We start from the raw sequence: 20,804 nt of genomic DNA, 5'->3' as shown, positions 1-20,804 counted from the left end.
AGCACTCCAGACCATAATTCCATTGTATAGTTACAAGTTAAAATGGATGAATAAGGAAAGTGTTAGTCAAATTTGCTTTCCTTTTATTGATCATAATGAAATTCATCAAGATTGAGTGAAAATGAAATGAAAATGGAAATTGTGTATTAACATTTGTATTTTCAGTTAAATGGATGTACAATGTCTGCCAAATTTTAAATGGATCAGCAAAAATCCATTCACAGTTGCATTTCCCAGGTCTTAAGTGTTACGACCCTGACCTGTGGAAACAGCACTTACTCTTCCCTGCACCACCTTCCATTCACAAACCTGTGCTCCACCTCAGTCCTGCCTCCACATATGGCTTTCATGGAGGAGGTGAGAGGAAGAAACCCTTTCTCTCCAAAAAAACATGGCAGCATCTTAACAAATTTGGGAACAATATTTTTTTGGACTGATGGTTAATCATTATTCATAGTTTCATGTTTGGTGAAGGTCAAACAGAGTTTATCACAACAAACACCTCATACCAAGTGTCATGTTGGTGGAGGGGTGAGGATTCGGTTGTTTTGCAGCCACAGGCTCTAGAAAACTTTTAATCATTTGGACATTGATGATCTCCACTTTATATTAGAATATTCTTGAGACAAATGTAAGACTGTCCATGAGCTTATGTTGTGCTGAAACTGGGTCATATTAAAGGACAATAATCACAAGCACACCAGTAAATTTGTCTCTTTAAGGATGCTGAATCTGAGGACTTGTTTTTGTCTAGGTTAATGTCAGAAATACAGATAAAAAAGAAAAAGACGGGTTATTCTTGTGTTCTGATATGCTGAAATGCTGTAATGATTCCAAATGAATCTGTGAATTGAAACTGTGAACTATTCCCAGCGTGGTGAGCAATACTTTTGTTTTAAAATATATTGATGGTTCTTGATGTAAACAATGTATATGTCTATTTAAATTCAGCTCCTGCAGATGGCAGTACATGACATGAAAATACTCTAGAACTGAACCTGATTGGACCTGGACACAACAGAACCATGTGGAGTGTTAAATTAGCCATGAACATTAAACCTGAACAAAGCTTCAGCACAGATACATGGTGTGTGGAGTGCAGTCCGACTGAAACACTTGAATTACTGCAGAATCTTGAGCTTAATACAAGATGCTTTTGTATTTGTGCACATGCTCTCAAACAGCACCTTGTTAGGGGTTTTATATTGTTATAATTTTATGTGGAATTTTTTAAAATCCTATCAATCACTACAGTACCTCTGGTGTTTTGTTTAGACTTTAAGGGTGTACTATAAATCTGCTGAAGAATTTAATTTCACAATAAGAATTGTTTGTAATTGCAACAATATATTTTGTAGATTAGAAAAGGTTTAAGTTCATAGAAATAGGAAATACAGGAACTAAATATATGAATCTTTTGCTCATTAAATTCTTTTAGAACATGTGTGTGTATTTTACATAATGTGGCACATCCTGCACTCTGATTGGTTAAAACAGAGGGAAGCTACAGTTGAGGCTTTGTACACAAGAAATGCTTAGATGCTTCACTGAAGACAGAGTAGAAGGAAACTTGACATTTACAATAACATAAAAAGGAAACTTTCAGAAGAACAGAGGAAATTAAAACATGATGGTTTTCTGTATGTTTCTGTTTTTTTACCATGTTCATAGGTAAGCTTATATTTTATATATCCCCATATATCATGTTTAAATGTTTTATAACTAGTAAAGAAATGTTTCCATGTGTGAGTGTTTTAGATTGTAAGCATGTACTGTATGTATACTGTATAATATAAAATGATAATATTCTGAAATAAATGTCCTCTTCAGGTGAGAGCACACAGGACAGCATTACTCCAACATCTTCTGCTGTCTATGGTAAAGAGGAGCAAGCAGTTACACTCTCCTGTGATTATAAATACACTGTTTCTATGAACAATCTACAGTGGTATGGACAATATTCCAATGCAGCACCAGAATTCCTCGTTCTGTTGACGGAATCGGGAGGGAATCAGACAGGTGATACTCCTCATCCTCATTTGTCTGCTAAAGTTCATAAGAGTCTGAAGCGTGTGGATTTGGAGATCTCGCCTGCTTCAGTATCAGACTCTGCACTGTACTACTGCGCCTTGCAGCCCACAGTGACAGGAAAGTCAACTTCACTGTCCAAAAATCTACAGAGACCTCAAACATGAAAGAGTTATTGATCCAGTAGAAATATATGTATATAACCATATATGAATACTTTATTTGAATTCAATAGACAAAACATTCTAAGTGAATCCAAATACTGATAGAAAAGTTAGGTGTGTGTTTGAAGAAGCCACATGTTCACTCCCTCTGCAGTATTAAGTGCAGTTCTCATAAACAATAGTGGCAGGTGTGATGGTTTATTTACTTAATGACAGTGTAAAGATCACATGCTGGAAAATTTGGATATTGTAAACTTTTTTGACAAGCAGCTGATTTGACTTTTTTTTTTTTTTAATTTATTTGTTTGTTTGTTTGCTTGTTTGTTTGTTTGTTTTACTGAGCATGCTATTTAATGTGTTCATCATGTGTGTCTTTGCAGGGTCTTTAATATATTTTTGAGAATTACAGGATACCTGAAAGTATGTATAACTAAGAATAAGAATTGTGGAAAATACAAACACAGTTTCCATCACACAATCAGGAAATAAATAAGCTCTACTGAAATAGTGCCCCATAATCAATTCTTGAGGTAGATGAGCTACAACAGCTAAAGACCACATGGGGTTTCATTCCTGTTCACCAAGAACAGAAATCTAAGACTACAGTAACAACCCTGTAAATGACATAAATCATACTAAAATATTTTTTTAAAATCCATAGCAACCACATGGGACAACATTACAGCTTCCTAGTGTCACCCTATCGAACAGATGAGACCTTGTCACAGTTACCAAACCATACCCCACCAGCCACCTGAGTTTCTTTAGCAACCAGCTAATTCAATTTTATTACCAACTGGAATCATTTTTAAACTTACTGCAAATATCACAGAAACTACTTGAAGCCTCATAATATTCACCAAGCTATACTGGAGCAACAGTACAGTTTCCAGCAAAGAAGCTACAATCCTGTAAACTTGACCTAAACTGAAACCTCCACCTGACACTAAAGCAAGCTTGTTCTACAAGAATTGATTTTGATCTTCATGTCCACCGAGATTAATGACATATTTGGCCCAATGGCAAGAGCTGCTTACTTGGTTCACACTTAGCATCTGCATTCCAAAAAGGTTCGAATCCCACAGGAGCCTCGCTTTATTGTTAACTTGACTTTGTGTAACCGAGTTCCTTTTACTCGGACCCCAGTCCATATGAACTGGAAGGTCATACAGTTACAGAGTACAGTGAACCTCCATTGGCACACAGCAAGCTGAACGGGGATGACCTGGCTCGTTGGTCTAGGGGTATGATTCTCGCTTTGGGTGCGAGAGGTCCCGGGTTCAAATCCCGGACGAGCCCTGGTTTTACATGGAAGAGAGTGGGTGGGATAAAACTAATGGAAACTTGCACTGCCGGCTTGGTTCTCGCTTGGAAGCTTGTTTCTCCAGAGGTCCAAGGAGGTTCAAATCCCACTGTAATTACCTCTGAAAATTAAAGCTCCAACCTGGAGCCTATCTCTGGAATACAGGGAGCGGGATGGAGAGTGTCACACTTTGTGGAGACATGAACCTCTGAAATATTAATATAATAGAGTACAGAAAGACCTCAGAATATTGTCATTTTACTAACACCATTCATCATGTTCACTGTTATATTCATGTGTCTGTGGCTTTCATTAGGTAAGTTATCATTGATCTTTTCAGAAAGGAGGGTAAAAGGTAAATCCCTATGCCACCACGTCTGTCTGCTAAAGTTGATGATAAAACTAAACAAGTGGATCTGATCATCTCCTCTGCTGCTTTTAATGTTTGATAATATACAATTAGAAGGTAATTTATTCATAATCACACTCTCTGGTATCACCCAGATGAGGATGGGTTCACATTTGAGTCTTCCTCATATCGTCTCACAGAGTTTTTTCTTGCTGCTGTTGCCTCAGAGTTGCTCATTAGGGGTAAAGTTAATTTTCAACTTTGTAATTTCTATTCTGAATTTCTGTATTTCTGTAAAGCTGCTTTGAGACAATGTCCATTGTTAAAAGTGATGTACAAATAAAAATGAAGTGAACTGAATTGAATTGAACTGAATTTATTTACCTTTTGGTTATAGACACAGCAAATTTACTTATGAGAGATTTTGTTTAAATCTGGATCAGTTTCCTATGATTTTCCACAGCAAATTATCATAATTATTTATAAATGTACAAATAATTTAAAAACCACACAAACAGATAAAGGCTTATAGTATTGTATAGATGATGAATCTTGAAATACAACACCAGCCATAATGACTCTAGATTTCTGTCACTGACACTGTGTGAAGTGATCTGTCCAAAATAACACTAAAACTGCATCACTTCCTGGGTGTGTCCTTCTAGAGACGTGTAAAGTTCAGCACATACAGCACTATTATACAGAATCCTCACAGAGCTGTGTTCAGAAATGGATCAACTATACAACTTACTGTACATAGTGAGATACATACCACTGATTCTCACTGTAGTTACAGGTAATTCATTTTCATCAGTTTATCAATAGTTTTAACTATCACAATCATATTTAATCAGTTAATTAATTACATTAATTAATAACCATGTTTTTTTTTGGCGACGCTACCCATGCACTTGGAGGGTTGTGGGGCTGTGGTCAAGGGAGGCCTGCCAGGTCGGGAAAGAGAGGCACTCTGGCAGGCGGTCACAATGGTTGTACCACGCATGCTTCCATTACCAGACGTGATTCAAGATCCAAACCCAGGAAAGGTTTGAAAGGCTTAGGCTCTTGTTGACAAGGTTTGCTGATATGAACTTGCATCCCAGTCTGTTGCAATAAATTCAATTCAATTCAATTTTATTTGTATAGCGCTTTTAACAAAGAGCATTGTCTCAAAGCAGCTTTACATGAGAAACCACATCAAAAAACAACAAACATATGAACAGACAAACAGATAAACAGTCCTAGATGTTATCCCAAGTGAGCAAGCCTGAGGTGACTGAGGCGACTGTGGCAAGGAAAAACTCCCTTAGATGGTATGAGGAAGAAACCTTGAGAGGAACCAGACTCAAAAGGGAACCCATCCTCATTTGTGTGACAATTGTGTGATGTAGATACAGCATGTGTATAGTGTTATGTGAATCAATAAGGAGGTTGTTGTCCATGGCACTGCTTGAATATTCCAATCCTCACAAGCAGAACCCAGCTGGAGCTGGTCCATCTCCGGATGCCACTGGAGCCGGCACAGTCTCTGTATGCCTCGGGATGGGTAGAAGAAAGGAAACAATGGAACAGCATTAGCGTAGCTGCTGTTCATAATATTAGCAGTACTAGCTGAATGTGCATTTAATCAGATGTACTGGCGTGCAAGGTTATGGGAAGTGTTAGATGTATGCCTGGCTAAAGAGATAAGTCTTTAGTCTACTTTTAAACTGGGTGACTGTGTCTGAGCCCCGAACACAGTCAGGAAGACTATTCCAGAGTTTTGGAGCTAAATACGAAAACGCTCTACCTCCTTTTGTGGACTTTGATATTCTGGGAACTACTAGAAGTCCAGAATTTTGTGATCTTAAAGAGCGTGGTGGATTGTAATGTGTTAGAAGACTGGATAGATAGGTGGGAGCTAAACCATTTAGAGCCTTGTATGAGAGTAGAGCTAGTTTATAGTCAATTCTAAACTTAACAGGTAGCCAGTGCAGGGATGATAATATTGGGGTTATATGATCATATTTTCTTGATCTGTTAAGAACTCTGGCGGCTGCATTCTGGACTAACTGTAGCTTGTTTATTGAAGATGCAGGACAACCACCTAGTAATGCATTACAGTAGTCCAGTCTGGAGGTCATGAATGCATGAACTAGCTTTTCTGCATCAGATACAGATAAAATGTTCCTAAGCTTGGCAATATTTCTAAGATGGAAGAAGGCTGTTTTTGTGATATTGTAAATATGGTTTTCAAAGGATAAGTTGCTGTCTAATATTACACCCAGGTCTTTCACTGTTGAGCTAGTAGTAACAGTGCATCCTTCTAGGTGCAAGCTGAATTGTGAGAGCTTCTGTGTACTAGTTTTTGGGCCAATAAGTAATATCTCCGTTTTGTCAGAGTTTAATAATAGGAAATTTTCGGCCATCCAATTTCTAATATCTTTAACACACTCAGTTAATCTAGACCAATTAGATATTTCATCTGGTTTTGATGAGATATATAAAGGCGCACGATCTGGGCCGCTGACTTCGGGACTGTGCACTGCATTGATCTGCATGGATCTCCAGTGGCGACCCGTCAGCCTTACAGCATCTGTGTCCAACCAACATGGAAATACAGCCCACCGTTGCGAAACACCTAGACCCAGGGCTAGCTTTTCTTGATCCCCTCTAGCACTCAGATGCATTGCGCGTGCAAGAGTTGTGGTAAAGAGGAGGTTAAAGGGCACACAAGCGACGAGGATGGGATTCGAACCCACGCGTGCAGAGCACAATGGATTAGCAGTCCATCGCCTTAACCACTCGGCCACCTCGTCAGGTGCAGTTGTGGCACCCACGACCAAATGTCCACAGAGACCGCAACAATTCCGTAGAGGAGTGGTTGTTTGGACTTGCTGTTTGAAAAAGCAAGGTGTGAAACTGAGCAGCCGGCGTTGACACCAGTTGCCAAACCCGGGGAGCTATTTCAGCACCTGGGTCTGGGGGCTCCGGTACAGTGTGAGCTCATTTTTTTTTTTGAAGCCAGACAGCCAGCTAATGGCAACTCTTAAGCACATTTGCAGAAGGCACAGGAGCCACAACCCCTGTAAAGCCTTTGTGGTGCCAGAGCCCACAACCACTGCCTTGAAAAGGCTCAGCTGGCAGCGGTGGGATTTGAACCCACGCCTCCGAAGAGACTGGAGCCTAAATCCAGCGCCTTAGACCACTCGGCCACACTACCCGAGGGCTCAGTACTTATAAACCTCTGTGGAGAGCACACTGACATACTGTCTGGGTGTGTGGTACACAGGCTGCACAGATGAGGACAGACAAACTGTGCAGAGGGTGAAAAACAGCTCAAAAAATCATCGGCTGCCCTCTGCCCTCCCTGGATGACATGTCCAGGTCCTGCTGCCTCAGCAAAATCAAGGCCATCACAGGAGACTCCTCACATCCTGCTCATCACTTGTTTGACCTGTTGCCATCTGGGAGGCACTTCAGGTCAACAAAGTCTCACACCACCAGACTTACAAACAGCTTCTTCCCCTGGGCCATTCGGACTGCAAACAATCACTGAACACACACACACACATTCTACCTAATAAAATGTGCAATTCTACTGTGCACTTTAATCTGTCTGTGAATTGAGTACAAGTTATAACTTAATATTGGCTTTGCACAAATTAGATTTCAAGCAAATATATAACTGGGAACATTTTGTTGCAGCTTTATGAATGTTCTGCTTATATTGCAGTAGCCCTTTAAAAAAGGGTACAAGTATGCATATGTATGAAAGGAGAGTCCATAACCTGAGGTACTGAGATATTGAGAAGGGTTCAGTATTTATATTAACATATTTTTACATATGTTTCTTTATTGACATGCACAACCAGTTATTACAACATTATTACAACAATACTAATTCTAACAAAGTCCTGAATATGTACAATATGGCTATATTTGTGGACACCTAACCATCACACCAGTATGTGGGCATTCTCCAAACTGCTGCACAATTGTATAGGATGTTTTTATATTCTTACAAAAACATGTTCCAGCTCAATGAAGATGTTTATTACAAGTTTGGTGTGGAATAAAATGAGTTACCTGCACACAGCCCTGAACTCAAACCCACTCAACACTTTGGGATGAATTAGAATTCTGACTGCACCCCAAGCCACACATGCCTGATGTTTTATGGCTGTATGGACACATGGACATACAGTATCTCACAAAAGTAAGTACACCCCTCACGGTTTTGTAAATATTTTATTATATCATTTCATGTGACAACACTGAAGAAACGACACTCTGCTACAATGTAAAGTAGTGAGTGTACAGCCTGTATAACAGTGTAAATTTGCTGTCCCCTCAAAATAACTCAACACACAGCCATTAATGTCTAAACCGTTGGCAACAAAAGTGAATACACCCGTAAGTGGAAATGTCCAAATTGGGCCCAAAGTGTCAATATTTTGTGTGGCCACCATTATTTACCAGCACTGCCTTAACCCTCTTGGGCATGGAGTTCACCAGAGCTACAGGTTGCCATATATTTACAAAAATGTGAGGGGTGTACTCACTTTTGTGAGATACTGTATATTGCCACTTACTGAAAAATCATCTAATTTTTAATATTATTAGTGTATATTTTGCAACAAGTTTGAAGTAATATCTAAATAAAGCTAGTCTAAGTAGATTGATTGATAATGTTAAATTGCCCCTAGGTGTGAATGGGTGAGCAAATGGCTGTGTGTGTGTGTGTGTGTGTGTGTGTGTGTGTGTGTGTGTGTGTGTGTGTGAAAGAGAGAGAGAGAGAGAGAAACAATTTTTTTTTTCAATTATATTTCTGCACATATTTGGTAAGTTCAAAAACAATTTTTTTTGGTGTTAAGGTTTTTCTCTTCAGTGAACACAAGATGGCGCAGTCACTTATCTTAATGTTGGTCTAGAACCAGAGCACCACACAACCTGCTCACATTCTCTGAGACATAGAGTATACTTGTTCTTCTATCATACATACTGCTGATATAATATCCTAACCCCTGCCCTGGTTACTCTTAGTGCCTAAGATAATTTCAGAGATATCATTCTGATTAAACAACACAACTGTCCACTTAACACTAAACTGTCATAAGAATAAATAATCATCTAATGTCATTTCTTTGACACCTGCTGTGTCAGAAACATTAAAAACTAGAAACTTATATGTGAATGTGCCTTTATTCTTCTTTCTCTTCTTCTGATGCTATTGTGAATACAGGAAAGTTTTATTTTCAGATTTAACTGTTAGAGCTGAGAAATAAGGGATTAATTCAACCTTAATTACCAAGGGAAAATACTCATTTCTTCCTCATTCTTAAATAAATCATATTCTCTTCCACTTAGTGTTTCTAACATTTATCTGCTGCTGGTGTTTACACAAACTTTCTCTAATTTAGAGATATCACTAACATATGTAAAATAACATAAATACATTAATTTCCTGCTTTCAGTATGTGTTTACTTAAATGTCCTCTGGACAGGTTTCCCATATGAGGCTGAATGTAAAGCCAGGATGTTTCAGTAAGAATCAACAATCTGACAACAACATTGGTGACACTGTCATGTGATGCTGTGGGGTGGAGCAATTTTGAAGCTTTATGGTGTTAACATATTAGATTACAGAAAGATCTCCACTATTTTCACTGAGCTAAGACCAGTCATCATGTTCACTGTTATATTCATGTATCTGTGGCTTTCACTAGGTGAGTTAACATTGACTTTTTGTTATTACAGAAATATTAACTATATTATATTAAATATTAGTCTGTGTGGTGATGCAGTGTGAAAATGCAGAGTGTGGGTCTGACTTAAGTATTTCCTGTTGATTATTAAAAGTTTAAAAACATTATGTTCTCTTCTCTATGACAGGTGACTCCATGGCAGATTCAATAGAACCAGATATCACTCCTGAAGCTGTAGATGAAGGTGATGATGTTACTCTGTCCTGCAAATACAAAACAAGTCGTACATCAGACTACCTGTACTGGTACAGACAATATCCAAAATCTACACCTGAGTTCCTTCTTATTGTTGACCAAAAAGGAAATCTAATTTCCAACACTGACCCAAGAATGTCTGCTAAAGTTGATGATAAAACTATACAAGTGGATCTGATCATCTCCTCTGCTGCTGTATCAGACTCTCCTCTATACTACTGTGCTCTGAGGCCCACAGTGACAGGAAATCCAGCTGCACTGTACAAAGACTTTCACACAGTTTTGTTATATTGAAAGAAGTTTTGCCAATGCTTTAGAGAAAGTTACATGTCCTTTTGGGGGATTCTCTCTTTCTCTCTACTGATCAGGGTCATGGTTGATGTGGAGTTTGTCCCACACATGAGGTAGGAAACACCCTGAATGGGATGTCAGTCCTTTGCAGAGCTCCATACACAAACCCTTTCACATACTTATTTACACATAGTGAATATATTAGTAAATTTATTACTGTCATGTTTTTTGGAGGTGATGCAAAACTGCACACAAACTGACAGTAACCTGAACACATCATCAAACTGGGGATCCTGAAGCTGTGATGCAGCAACACTACCTGCTGTGTCACTGTGCTATCACACTGTTAAAATCCTTCTGCTTAAAGTGTTTTCTTGTAGTGTGGTGTTGTGTCATTGTTATAATAAAGAACAATTACTAATTTTAAGTATTATGTATTTTGACAGCCCAACTTTAACAAGCCATAAACATATTTCACCAAGCAATGTTTAAATCTTTTATTTACTTTATAATCCTGCATAGGCTGTTGTCACTGAACCTTTCATACTACACAATTGTAATTGCATGTGATAAGTTTATTGGTGTAATAGGGGTGTGTTCATGAAAATGTGTGTGTGTGTGTGTGAAAGAGAGAGAGAGAGAGAGAGATTTTAAATTGCTAAATTATAAAACTATTTATTAGTGTGTTATGTTTTTCTCTTCAGTGAACACAAGATGGCGCAGTCTCTTATCTTATTGTGGGTCTAGAACTAGAGCACCACACAACCTGCTCACATTCTCTGAGATGATGTTGCTACTTTTCACAGTAAACAATTGTGACATAGAGTTTACTTGTTATTCTACTAAATAGTTTATTTATATTCTTCTTTATAATGGGCAGTTTAGCAGATTAAATTGGGCTGACCGATGAAGACGCCAACATTGTCAGAAAAGATACAGACTCTGTTATTCTAAAATGTTCATACGAGTCAAGCAGTGATTACACTGAGCTTTACTCTTCTTTTCCTTTTACCAACTTAAGAGTCATGCTTTTCTCACAAGATGGAGATATTTACACTTTTACATTCACTTCATCATCATCCTTTCACATTAACCATCATTTAACCATCAAATGTAATATTTTAATGGACACAATATTAGAGGTTAACTAATGTTGTATTGTTTGTAGAATAAAGCCCAAATTGCACTTCACTAACAACTCCTCATACAGCTAGTTTGTTGTGTAACTGGTTATTATTGCATGGAACCAGTGGACACTGTGGATCAGAAACCCAGTAAACGCTCTGTTCTGGACATTCTTGTACCATTAAAGTTAGAATATTAATGCTACATTTGATTTATTTGGTTTATTCTAGATGGAATCTGAAAAATACATGCAAACAACATGACTGTCAAATGGATTAGTTTTAAATGTTATGTTTGTTTTCTATAGAAACTAGTTTGGAGTTAAATGGAATATTGGTTCCAGATGTAGATGCAGACACCACTAATTTAATGTGTAATTAAATAACTTTAATTACTTTATTTACTGTAAGTAAATCCTGGATTTATCAGGGGGAATAACTAATAAACTAAGGTGCAGAAATAGACAAAAGATCAAAAAGAGAGCAAAAGGTAAATAAAACATCCAAAAATATCCAAAACAAATCACACAAAACGTTGATCAGCAACAGTGGAATAGTTCTGTGTTGTATTAGTGACTCAGTTCACTGTCACTGATACTGTGAAGTGATGATCTGTGTAAAATTATGCTCCAACAGCATCACTTCCTGGGTGTGGCCTTCTAGAGACGTGTAAAGTTCAGCACATACAGCACTATTATACAGAATCCTCACAGAGCTGTGTTCAGAAATGGATCAACTATACAACTTACTGTACATAGTGAGATACATACCACTGATTCTCACTCTAGTTACAGGTCATTCATTTCATCAGTTTATCAAAAGTTTTAATTCTTACAATCATATTTAATGAGTTGCATTAATTAATAACCATGTTTTTTGTTATTCATCCAGTCATTTCTTGATATCTTAAGTCAATATTTGGTTTAAGAAAAATATTTCACTGATATATTTTTTTGTATTTTTTTTTTTTTTACACCAGGCAGTTTTGCTGATAAAATTGGACCAGCAGATGAAGATGCCAACATTGTCAGGAAAGAAACAGAGACTGTTACTCTGAAATGTTCATATGAGTCAAGCAGCAATGACATTGATCTTTACTGGTACAAACAATATCCTAACAGCGCACCACAGTTTTTACTGTATAAAGGCGCAAGGTCAAGATCTGACCAGAGCACTCCTGATGATCATCGATTAGAGTCGAAAACCAGCAGAGACTCTACTGAACTTACTATCAGGGGTCTAAAGCTCTCAGATTCTGCACTCTATCATTGTGCTCTTGAAGTAGTAGCACTGTAATACAGAGTTACTGAAAGGCTTTACAAAAACTGTAAATGGCATATATGACGTTTATAAAACCACAAGATCAAAGAGACTCACTTTATCAACTTTTTGGTAAACCACAGAAACAAACAACTTTTGTAATAACATTTACAGCTGGAGAAAATAGCTGAGGAAAAAAGAATGATGAGGGATTAACACAGCAACTACACAATATTCATGGTAAACTCACAAATATACATGTTTCAGATGCTAGATGTTGCTGGTCTATACATTGTGTAATTAAATTAATAAACAACCCTCAACCCAGTGTAGTCCATTGTAATTTGTATTCCTGCTTCATGACTAGTGTTGCTGGGAGAAGCTCCAGATCCACTGCAACCCTGACCAGGATAAAGCAGTTACTGAAGATCAATGAATGAATGTAGGTTTATATAGACAGTTGTGGACATGTGACCAGGATAGAGCAGTTAATAAAAATAAATTCTGAGTTAATGATCATTTATTAGGACAGTAAGCAGCTGTTTATATTATTTATAAGGTATAGTTGGTGTGATCATGCAATGTGTCTCATAGCAAACAAAAACCTAGTAAATCCTAGCAAACCTATTAACAGAAACCTGCATAATGACCAAAGCCTCTGATGCTAATTAATGAAGCTAGTGAACATGTAACACCAGCCATACAACATCATCCATGATTGTTCATTAAGTTTGACAAAAGTGGATCTGTTCATCTCCTCTGCAGCAGTGACAGACTCTAAACTGTACTACTCTGGTGCACACAGTGACAGGAAACCCAACTAGACTGTAGACAATGTACTACACATGATTCATTCATTCTGTGGAAATGCTTTCTTTATATTATGTTGGTAGATGCTGCTCAGGCTCTTTTGGTGAAAGCAGGAAAAAGAGCTGAGAGAGAAGAAGGACAGAGTGATAGCAAAGCTAACAGAGAAAAAGATTCTCCTTTGCACTGTGTGTTTGTAGACTTGGAGAAAGCGTATGACAGGGTGCCAAGAGAAGAGCTGTGGTACTGTATGAGGAAGTCAGGAGTAGCAGAGAAGTATGTCAGGGTGGTGCAGGACATGTATGAGAGCAGCAGGACAGTGGTGAGGTGTGCTGTAGGTCAGACAGAGGAGTTCAAAGTGGGACTGCATCAGGGATCGGCTCTGAGCCCCTTCCTGTTTGCTATGGTGATGGACCAGTTGTCAGAGGAGGTCAGACAGGAGTCTCCTTGGACAATGATGTTTGCAGATGACATTGTGATCTGTAGTGAGAGCAGGGAGCAGGTGGAGGAAAACCTGGAAAGGTGGAGGTTTGCGCTGGAGAGAAGAGGAATGAAAGTCAGTGGTAGTAAGACTGAGTACATGTGTGTGAATGACAGGGAGGGAAGTGGAACAGTAAGATTACAGGGTGAAGAGGTGATGAAGGTACAAGTACTTGGGGTCAACAGTTGTTAAGTTTTAAAGCTACTATCAACATCTGTTTTCTTGTGAGAAAAAAAAATCCATGGAAATGACAAATTCAGCGGTATTTGAAAGAGAAATATATGGGGGCTATGAAGACATTTTAGGTATTTGAATAAATATTTCTTCCATATTCCAAAATCAGTTCAATCCCAAAAACCACCTACTAAAGAAAGGACTTAGCATATTATAACAATTCCTGTATGTTTCACCATTCAAATATTCTTATTTTTGTAATGAGAGAGAGAGAGAGAGAGAGAGAGAGCAGGAGAGAGAGAGAGAGAGAGAGAGAGACAGAGAGAGAGACCCAAAAACAAGTGTTGTAACTTTTAATGTCAAAATATCACAGAAAAATTGAGTAAATAGTATGAGTGAATCCATTGCTTCTCAGGGCCACATTGTTTTATTAATACAAAAATATTTCTACAAGCTTTATATAAACAGTATTCAGAACAGCAGATCTGTCATGAATATACATAAATACAAGTAGGTGGAGCTAGAGGTGGAGATGTACATCAAATAGTAACACTGACATTCATTTCTAAAGCTAGAGGTTTGAACTAAACACTCAGGAAAACAATGTTGTTCCTCTTCGTGGTGTTTTTCACTCTTGCTGATGTTGGTAAGTCATATACACTGCACACAAAATATTATTTTTTCTAATTTATAAGACGTAATTTTCCATGTGAAATGTGTCATTTATGATTAAAATATCACAATATTGTTGTAATGTTTTTATAGCAGAGGCTGCTGACAATAACATTAAACCAGATCAAACCAATGTATTTTCAATGGAAGGCAGCAACATCTCACTGTCCTGCACATATACTGGATCAGTTTACAGTCTCCACTGGTATCGACAAAAACCTGGATCAAGACCTGAGTTTCTGCTGCTGATTCTTGAAGCCAGTGAAACTGTCACTGAGGCTCAACCACCTCATCCACGATTGTCCATACACCTTAAAAAAGAGCAAGATAAAACGAATAAGAAAGTGGATCTGATCATCTCCTCTGCTGCTGTATCAGACTCTGCACTATACTACTGTGCTCTGAGGCCCAGAGTGACAGGAAATCCAGCTGCACTGTACAAAAACTTTCACACAGTTTTGTTATATTAAAAGCAGCTCTTCCAATGTTTAGAGAAAGTTACATGTCCTTTTGGGGATTCTATCTTTTTCTCTATTGGTCAGGGTCATAGTAGATACAGAGTCTGTCCCAGACATGAGGTGGGAAAACACCCTGAATGGGATGTCAGTCCTTTGCACTCCACAAACCCTTTCACACACTCATTCACACAGAAGTGCAATTTCTCCTAGCACATTTTCCTACTGTCATGTTTTTTTGGAAGTGATGCAAAACTGCACACAAACTGACACTAACCTAAACTCCTGTTAAAATCCTTCTGCTTAAAGTATTTTCTTGCAGTATGGAGTAATTTTTATAATAAAGAAAGATTTCTACCCTCATGGTACAGTTCCATATTGACTGATAACAAGTGCACTAAAGACAAGGCTCAGGTCAATCCTCATAGCAGAATTCCACAATGCCAGTGGACTCATGATCCTCTCTGTTCTGTCTGGAGTAATTACACTGCAGATGAAGGGCATTTTATTGTCTAAGTGTAGTAACTTCACATATATAATAGTCAAACTAATCAGTTATAGCCCAATGTTCAACAAGTTCAACCTCAACAGAAGGAGATCATCTTCAAAACTAAGGATTATCTTATTATCAGCAAACCATAATAAGATGTGTGTGTGTGTGTGTTTAATCCCCTGATAGGAAAGGAAGTATGTCATGTGAACATAAAGTATTTCTCAATGGCCAGTTCAGTTTAGTTGTTGAGATTTACAGCTGTTTTCAACATCTGTTTCCTTTTAGTTTTCTATTATTTTTTCTTTTTGTGCTTTACATTAAATAACGTAACCTGGTGTTGTGAATACAATTTAAATGTAAGTTCTAATATATAATTACTAATCCACAGTATGAATATATATGTATGGCTGTATGAACTGTTTACAGGTTTTTATTTTGTCCAAGTTAAGGTTTTTCTCTTCAGTGAACACAAGATGGCGCAGTCACTTATCTTATTGTGGGTTAAGTTCTAGAGACACTACCACACAACCTGCTCACATTCTCTGAGATGATGGAAGCTACTTTTCACAGTAAAACCTTTGTGACATAGAGTATACTTGTTCTTCTATCATACATACTGCTGATATAATATCCTAACCCCTGCCCTGGTTACTCTTAGTGCCTAAGATAATTTCAGAGATACCATTCTGATTAAACAACACAACTGTCCACTTAACACTAAACTGTCATAAGAATAAATAATCATCTAATGTCATTTCTCTGACAAGCAAAAGCACCTGCTGTGTCAGAAACACTGAAAACTGGAAACTTATCTGTAAATCTGCCTTTACTCTTCTTTCTCTTCTTCTGATGCTATTGTGAGTTTAAACCTTAATTATCAAGTAAAAAAATTATTCCTTATTCTCAATTAAACTTTATTCTCTTCCACTTCTTCCAGTGTTTCTAACATTAATCTGCCTGCTGGTGTTTATACAATAATTCTCTAATTTAGAGACATCACTAACATATATAATTAAAATACTGACAATGAAATTATTAGATTAGATTTTACTAGATTAAATTGATCATTTTTACATAAATACATTAATTTCCTCCTTTGAGTATGTGTTTACTTAAATATGCTCTGGACAGGTTTCCCATATGAGGCTGAATGTAAAGCCAGGATGTTTCAGTAAGAATCAACAATCTGACAACAACATTGGTGACACTGTCATGTGATGCTGTGGGGTGGAGCAATTTTGAAGCTTTATGGTGTTAACATATTAGATTACAGAAAGATCTCCACTATTTTCACTGAGCTAAGACCAGTCATCATGTTCACTGTTATATTCATGTATCTGTGGCTTTCACTAGGTGAGTTAACATTGACTTTTTGTTATTACAGAAATATTAACTATATTATATTAAATATTAGTCTGTGTGGTGATGCAGTGTGAAAATGCAGAGTGTGGGTCTGACTTAAGTATTTCCTGTTGATTATTTAAACATTATATTCTCTTCTCTATGACAGGTGACTCCATGGCAGATTCAATAGAGCCAGATTTCAATCATAAAGCTGTAGATGAAGGTGATGATGTTACTCTGTCCTGCAGCTACAAAAAAAGTAGTGGAACAGACGATCTGTACTGGTACAGACAATATCCAAAATCTAAACCTGAGTTCCTTCTTTATATTGCTCAAAGTGGGACTTATAATTCTGATCCTCCCCCAAGAATGTCTGTTAAAGTTGATGATAAACAAGTGTATCTGAACATCTCCTCTGCTGCTGTATCAGACTCTGCTCTATACTACTGTGCTCTGAGGCCCACAGTGACAGGAAATCCAGCTGCACTGTACAAAAACTTTCACACAGTTTTGCTACATGCCCTTTTGGGGAAGTCTCTCTTTCTTTCTTAAGATTCATAAAGAATTTATATTATTATAATATTTGATTATTAGTAGACAGTTCATTCATTCATTCATTCATTCATTCATTCATTCATTCATTCATTCATTCATTCTTCTTCTATTCTTCTATAACTCTTCTATTTTGGCCAGGAAACCAGAAGTTACATTAGACAGAAATTTAAACAGAAAGGTACTCAGAGGGTCCAATTGGGACCATTTCTGAACTTCAGTGAAGCAGCTGAGGCTCTGTACAAGTTCAGGAGTTGAATAAAGTAATGTTCTGAAAATTATTATTGTCATAATTTGTGAAAAAACAAACAATCAAACAAAACCATGGCTTCTTTTTCCCAGCAGGCTTTTTTATGTGCAAATTGGGATATAGTTTTATGATTGAGTAAAAAATAAATAAATAACTAAGTTCAAACAGAAAAGACCTTGGTGTGTTAAAGTCTCTTTCCTTTCACCACAAGATGGTGGAGGCTGTTATCTTATTGTTGGACAAGTACTAGGATTCTGCTTACATCCCCCAGAGATGCTGACATTATGATTATGAATACTTTACACAATTATAAAGACTACAGCTATTCTTCAGCCTTACATAGATATACTTTTATATATAAAAAAGTCTAGAACCAATCAGAATGTTTTAATAATCTCTGCTTGTACATTCAAGCTAATTAGTGTCATTTTCAACACATCATCAAGCCTTGAAAGGAGTTTGCTTGAATCCAGAAAGGAAACTGAACTTGTAGTAGGGCTATACATGCAATTTCTGTAAAAATGAAATGTACATGTTCACTTGCAATGGGATGTTTGTCATGAGATAATATAAATACTACACTCTTTATTTGTACACAGTTTCATGCTTAAATGAAAAATAATGATATAAAAATCCATCAATACAGATGATATTGATAAAAAATGATAGATTAGAGAAAGAAAAGAGGCTGGTTTGTTCCTCACCACAGTAAAATACTCCTCAACTGTTTGTAATCCTATTTAATAAACAGGTCATTAGGTCTACACACACCTAAATTTCCATTTCCCATCCTGCATTGTACCAGACTCCACTTCCCACAATGCACACTCACTTCCACATTCATTAGTTCATTTATTTTATTTAAGTATTTTTCATGCTATCAGTTTGTGTTTGTTTACCATGTGCTCAGGAAAATTTATCCATGTGGTGCTGAATGTAAAGCCAGAAAGCTTCAGTAAGAATCAACAATCTGTCAGTAACATTAGTGACACTGTCATGTGATGCTGGGGGGTGGAGCTTCATGAATGTTTATAATGTTAATATATCAGACTGCAGAAATTTTATTTTCATTTATAAGCTCATCCATCATGTTCACTGTTATATTCATGTGTCTGTGGCTTTCACTCGGTGAGTTAACATTGATTTTTGTAGATTCAGAAATTGTTTTTAATTAGATTACTTAGTCTTATTAGTTATGTAGTGTATCTGCGTAATTTAACACTGCAATGTGTGTACTTTCATTCGTTTGTGTTAAAGCTTGACACAGGAAACCTGCTCTCCACATAGCAATATCTCTACAGATGGTATAACCACTACAGAACAATTCTGGGGTTTTTAGCAGTGACTATAACTGCCTTATTTATTAGTGCATCATTTGTTTTCTGCTCTTGTGCACAGTATTCACAGTAAAATAAAGTCAATTCAGTTTAAGTTGAACAATGGATACTGCTACAAACAAGGAGACCACTCGCGTGCGGTGCTGCGTGTGCCGCTGTCAAACCTTTATATCCTTTTATTTAGGAATAAATATTTTACAATGATAAAATAGCATGTCTGATGCAATGGTTTGTGAAGTAACAGTGTTTTTGTTCTGTGTTGTACTGGTTACTCAGTTCACTCTCACTGATATTGTTAAGTAATAATCTGTAAAAAGTTATACTACAACAGCATCACTTCCTGGGTGTGTCCTTCTAGAGACATGTAAAGTTCAGCACATACAGCACTATTATACAGAATCCTCACAGAGCTGTGTTCAGAAATGGATCAACTATACAACTTACTGTACATAGTGAGATACATACCACTGATTCTCACTCTAGTTACAGGTAATTTTCAATCAGTTATTAATTATTACAATGATATTTAATCAGTTAAATAATTGCATTAATTAATAAGCATGTTTGTATTAATCTAGTAATTTCTTGATTCCTTAAGTCAATATTGGAATTACAAAAAATACTTCACTGACATGTTTCTTTATATTTTTGTCACACCAGGTAGCTTTGCAAATAAAATTGAGCCAACAGATGCAAACATTGTCAGGAAAGAAACAGAGACTGTTACTCTGAAATGTTCATATGAGGCAAGCAGTGAATATATTGGGCTTCACTGGTACAAACAATATCCTAACAGCGCACCACAGTTTTTACTGTATAAAGGCGCAAGGTCAAATGCAGGTGCTGGGAGCACTCCTGATGATCATCGACTAGAGTCGAAAACAAGCAGAGACTCTACTGAACTTACTATCAGAGGTCTAAAGCTCTCAGATTCTGCACTCTATCATTGTGCTCTTACACTAGTGACACAGTGATACAGAGTCACTGAAAGGCTTTACAAAAACATCAACATGGTATATTAAGTTTCTAAAACCACAGAAGACGAAAGAGACTCACTTTACCAACTTATCAGTTAACCACAGACACAAACAACATTTGTGAAAACATTTGCAGCTGGAGCTAATAGCCTAAAAAGAAAATGAGGGATTAACACAACTATACTTTAATTCATGAATCTACATCTACATTCATTTATTAAATCTATCATTTGTTCATGTGTTTATTCTGCATGTTCATTTGAACAGATGTGAGTTTGATCATACAGATAAAAAAAATAATAATTAAACATTAGTGACAAGTTTTGATTGCACATAAGGGTAATGTCTATAATCTTAAACATAATTATTTGATGGAGGGATGATGACTCTAGCCTTTTGAGCTTGTCCTCTGTTTTCTTATTTGTACTGTGATTTAAACGTTCCAACTTAAGGTGGACTGCTGACACTAAATTTCCCCTAAGTCTGAATGAGTGTGTGAATGTGTCTGTGCATTTTGTCCTGCATTAGACTGCTGTATCATCCAGGGTGTATTCCTGCATCATCCCTAGTGTTGCTGGGAGAAGCTTCAGATTCACCTGCCCAGGACAAAGCATGAATGAATGAATGAAGGTGTGTATATATAATGTATATAGACACTTGTGGAAGTGTGACCAGGATAAAGTAGTTACTAAAAATAAACTCTGATTGAATGACCATTCATTAGGTTGCAGCTGCAGCTTATGGATCTGGGGCTTGGTTTTACTGTAGTTTTAGCATACTAAGATTTGCTAATTGTCTAGT

The 20,804-nt window shown here is 37.1% G+C and overlaps 3 non-coding genes across 3 annotated transcripts; 1 reads left to right on the top strand and 2 right to left on the bottom strand.

Annotated features, from left to right (window-relative positions):
- The first annotated feature begins 3,419 nt into the window (after positions 1 to 3,419).
- trnap-ugg (transfer RNA proline (anticodon UGG)) lies at positions 3,420 to 3,491 on the top strand. Its single transcript has one exon. It is a non-coding gene; the product is annotated as a tRNA-Pro (tRNA).
- A 3,069-nt stretch (positions 3,492 to 6,560) lies between these two features.
- On the bottom strand, positions 6,561 to 6,642 carry trnas-gcu (transfer RNA serine (anticodon GCU)). The gene has a single exon. It is a non-coding gene; the product is annotated as a tRNA-Ser (tRNA).
- A 322-nt stretch (positions 6,643 to 6,964) lies between these two features.
- On the bottom strand, positions 6,965 to 7,046 carry trnal-uag (transfer RNA leucine (anticodon UAG)). The gene has a single exon. It is a non-coding gene; the product is annotated as a tRNA-Leu (tRNA).
- Positions 7,047 to 20,804: the final 13,758 nt, after the last annotated feature.

This window comes from Hemibagrus wyckioides, unplaced genomic scaffold (assembly GCF_019097595.1).
Source record: "Hemibagrus wyckioides isolate EC202008001 unplaced genomic scaffold, SWU_Hwy_1.0 Contig2, whole genome shotgun sequence".
NCBI lineage: Eukaryota > Metazoa > Chordata > Actinopteri > Siluriformes > Bagridae > Hemibagrus > Hemibagrus wyckioides.
The sequence above is the reverse complement of the archived record's forward strand: the minus strand, read 5'-3'. Positions and strand labels throughout refer to the sequence as shown.